Consider the following 4,860-nt stretch of genomic DNA (forward strand, 5'->3'; position numbering starts at 1 on the left):
CTCATACAGATGAGCACAAAAATAGCATAGCTTAAATTTAAAAACACTGAGAACCCCCCAGAGTGTACATGCTGTAATTCTGTACTACCAATTTTCAAAAAGGCACACTAATATTGATCTGGAAAAAAGCATTTAAATCACTGTACTCCTCAGAGCCTTTAAAACACATTTAAAGGTTTCTCAGTGTGTTTATATGATTTTAAAATGAAAAAAAAAAACCTCAACAACCCAGGTTCAGCTCGTTCTGTGACATGGCCAACACAGTCTCTTCCAGAAGAAAATTCATGACACTGGGTTCTTCAGGAATGGGCTCATTTTGGTTCTTGAAAGGGGAAGAGTGGAGGGATTGCAGATGTAGCCACTCACAAAGCTCTTATGGGCTAGTAAATGCTGTGCCCTTCCACTGGGAGTCATATACAACTTTATTCTTCAACATTTTTATCTAAAAAGATAAAAGTGGACTGCAAACCTTGTATCTGCTGGTGCTACTCTGTTAAATACAAAGGGATTTCAGCAGCTCTGCTGCGTTTGCGCAAGTCTCGGGTGGCAGGTCCAGGTGGGACAGAAGGTCCCAGAGGCACAGCCCGGTGGAGGGGCTCACAGAGCCAAGTGCTGTTCTCTCCTTCACAGCCTGGGAAACTTGCCCTGCCTAAGCCAGGGTCCATCTCCCTAATGAGCAGGTGGCAAAGCATCAGTAAGATGAATCCTTTGCCCTTGGCAAAGCCAAGGGAGTGGCTTTGTCCCTGCAGCTGGTGGAGCCAGGGGACAGTCAATAAAACACACATTTCCCATCACCTGTCAGAGGGCCTCAGGCAGGCTCTGAGCCCTGGAGTGCCCCAGGAACAGGGTTCTTTTCCAGAAGCTTTGTGAAGGCCCATTTCTTTTGTCACATGCAAGAAGTTGCCTGATTTCTCTACCTTTTGTTTCAAGTGAGTGTGAAGTAACTCCCACCCGTGTGAAGTGACAGGTGGGAGTTTGAAGAAGGACTTTTTATATTTAACTTTAGTTAGAAAACTTTGTTGGGTTGGGGTGGGGTTTTTTTTTGTTTGGTTTGTTTTGGGTTTTGTTTGGTTTGTTTTCTTTGTCTTACATGAGCACCTCAGACCCTCCTCCAGTAGATTCCTTTGATTCTCCCCTGTAATTCCTTCGGGGTGCCCTGGCCTCCCTCGGCAGGAAGGCACCTCACAACAATTACTCCTCTACGCTCAGAGCTGAACTATTTGCAACACCAACTGCTGGGGAGGCTGTCACCAGCGTGTCATTTCCGAGTGCTCATGGGCTGAGCTAAATGAGGCCCCTGCAGAGACAAAGCCAATCATCTGCCAAACTCAAAGCCCTGGAGTCGTTTCAGGAAAGTACAAATGATATTTCAAGCCAGTACTCAAAAGCCCCCAAAACAACCCAAAACAAAGCAGCTGCCAACACTGAAGCACCCGGACTGCAGGTGAGGAGTTAACCAAAGGTCTGGCAGAGCAAACCTAAATGGATCCAGTGCCTCCCCCAGGCTCTCTGGTCCTCTCTTCCCTCCCCATCTCTGCATCCCTGATGCACTAAGCTGACCCTACCAGAAAATGTTCCATTTTCTAGATGTAGCTGTTATTTGGTTTCCTGTTGCAACTCAGAATGTCTTTGACGTGTCACCTGCAAACAATCTTTCAGGGAGTTTTAATTATCTGGAAAATCTAAATATCTTAAGAGTGAATTGAAATTCATTGGGGCTGAACACAAAGATGACACACGCTGGCATTTTTAAAGACCCCAGGGTTAACACTACTTAATTAACATCATTAAACAGCCATCAGTCAGTCAGTCCTATGCTCACCCAGCAAATATTACAAATGTGAAGAGAATGGAGAATATAAATTCCACCTTTAAACAAAAGCCCAAAGCAGGGATCTGCTTTTAAATAATTTTGGCAGCAAAAAAATTTTACTGTAATTTAGGAGCTAATAAGCTGAAATCCTGAGAACTGGGACAGCCATCTTTCCTTGTCAGACAGCCAAACCTGCAGTCTTTCTATCTGCTGCCCCTTGGTAAATGGCAAGGATTCCCTCTCCTCCCCCATCCTCTCCTACCAGCAGTTGCTGACTGTGCAGCCTGGGAATAAGGGCAATACTCCACTTTCCAGACTTCTGTGGGGAACATAAGAAAGTATTGTCATTTTGAAATCAGTAAACCAGAGGATCGACCATAAAACAGGGGATTAAACATTTTAATTCAATCCTTTACCATGTTAACACCACACTATTTTTTAATGAGTTTATGAAGATAACAGTTCAGCAAACTAATAGTCAAACAACCTGAAAGAGTTTTCCCAAGAGCCAACTCTGCAAATACAATTTACTTTGATGACAGGAACTGGACCTCGCTGATCCTCGTGGGTCCCTTGCAACTCAGGATCGTCTACAATTCTGTGAATTTCTGGGAATTCACTAACACAGAAATTCTTGATGTGTTTCTTTATCAACATGGGTGCATCTCGACATGTTTTAGGTGTGATATGAAACTGTGCCTCCTTGTAATTGATGTTAAATAAAACAAAGAAACTTCTATGAGAGTCTCAAAGCAAGATGGCAGCAGCCCAGACATTACTGCGTTGTAAGCAGAGGAATTTAAAATCAGATGTTTCCTGCTTTTGAGTGGCCAACGGGAAGCAGATTTAGCAGAGGTGTGAATGTGTAACGCAGTGACCACTACTGACAGCTCGGCTAAGGCCCTGGCTGTTTAACCGTGGAATCCTGGCATGGTTTGGGTTGGGAGGGCTCTCAAAGACCATCCAGTTCCACCCCTGCCATCTGGGCCAGGCAGTCCCGGCGATGTGCCGGTGATTCACACAGGAATTCGGGCTGCAGGCTCTGAAGCCCAGCCCCCTGCTCAGGGTCAGCTGTGACACCCGGGCAGGTGATCAAGGCTTTCTGCAGCCACAGCGGGAATATGATCTGCTGAAAACACGCAGTGATTAACGGCACAAAAGCGGACATCAGTCACGGCAAACCAACTTACAGGAGCAGAATAAAATAATTAAAGCTTCAAATAAAGACACTTTTTTTTCCTAGGCAGTTTGTGTTTTCTGTTTTTGTACCAGTAAAACTATTTGTTGCCCCCTTGGAGAAGACCAGCTCTGTTTAACGTCCAAAATATATAACATGCTTGAGTGTGAGATGATCAAGGAGCCCATAGCACTGGAGAACTTCACAAATTAAACCCCTGTGCTGATGACCTAAGAAACCAGAATATAGTGCTTGTGTTTAAGAATAATTTGTGATTAAATGAAGATCAAAAACATAGAAAAGCAGCAGTTTGGGCCAAAATGTGACCAATTACTGACACTGCACATCACACAAGTCCTCTGTTCTTGTGAGAATACCAAACTCTTGATTTTCCTGTCCTGCCCAGCACTGTGGGCACAGATGAAGCAGCACTACCCCAGGCTCAGACCAAATGCTGGTTTTCCAGTTAACTTTGTCCAGATTTATCAGGAGCTTTGTTTGTACTGTGCTACAGAAAACAGAGTCCTGTGTGTCCTGAGCTACTGCCTCCAAACACCAAAGCTCACGGAGCCACCAGCATAAAATCACAGGATGGTTTGGGTTGGAAGAGACCTTGAAGACCATTCAGTTCCAAGCCCTTGACATGTGCAGGGACACCTTCACTAGCCCAGGTTATTCAGAGCCCCATCCAGCCTGGCCTGAAACACTTCCAGGGATGGGGCATCCACAGCTTCCCTGGGCAGCCTGTGCCAGGGCCTCCCACAGTAAAGATTTTTTCCTAATACCCAATCTGAACCTTCTCTGTGAATCCATTCCCCCTTGTCCTACATGCCCTTGTCAAGTCTTGCCCCATCTTTTCTGTAAGTTCCCTTCAGGTACAGGAAGGCCACAGTTAGGTCACTCAAAGCTTTCTCTCTTCCAGGCTGAACAATCCCAATTTTCTCAGCCTTTCCCCACAGCAGTGCTGCATCCCTCTCATCAGCTTCAGAGGTTGTCTCCTCTGAATTCGCCTGGAGCTGGTGTTAACAAAGGGCAATTTGATCTGAGGCATCTGAGCACATTTTTATAAGCTGCTGCCAGTCCAATGCACTTGGACTGTTGGCCAACACAGCACCCAGCAGAAAGTTTACCGACCAATCAACAAAACAACGACAGCTTAAATACTCCCTTTCCAGCTCGCCGGGCTCCTTAACTCTGAGCCCTGGCGCTGCTCAGCGTTACTTGTGCGATGTTTTGGGCAGCTGCGAGACTCGCTCCCCGCAGGGCGGCTGGGAGAGAACCCCTTGTGCCGCGGGTACCGCCCGGGGGTCACCCAGCGGTGACACCACACCCACCCCACAGCCCTAAACCGCTCCCCGGCCCGAGGGGCCCGGATCCGGAGGGGCCAGGATCCGGAGGGGCCCGGATCCGGAGGGGCCAGGATCCGAGGGGCCAGGATCCGGAGGAGCCGTCCCGACCCCCGAGGCCTCCCCGGGCCCGGCGCCCCTCAGGCCTCGGCGTCGCCATGGCAACAGCGCCCCTGAGGCCCCCGCGCTGAGCTGCCCATCTCCCTGCCTGACCCGCAACACCCCCGGGATACGCGTTCCTCAGGCTGACTCCCACGCGCCACCTGACCGGGAAGCGCTTCCTGATCCCACCGGGACACCGGAAAAAAACGACCCGCCCACCCCCGCCGGCGGCGCGCCAGAGCTGCCCGCCGCGCCGCCTGACCGAAAATCGCCGCTCCGCCCCGCATTGCGCCAAGGTCCCTCGCTGAGGCGTCCGCGGCGCTGCCTGCGCGCAGCGCCGGGAGGTCCCCGCGTGTCCGCGGCGCCGCCTGCGCGGAAGTGCGGCGGCCCGAGGCGACGGTGCCGCGCGGGAGCGGGGCCGG

This window comes from Vidua chalybeata, chromosome 4 (genome assembly GCF_026979565.1).
Source record: "Vidua chalybeata isolate OUT-0048 chromosome 4, bVidCha1 merged haplotype, whole genome shotgun sequence".
Lineage (NCBI taxonomy): Eukaryota > Metazoa > Chordata > Aves > Passeriformes > Viduidae > Vidua > Vidua chalybeata.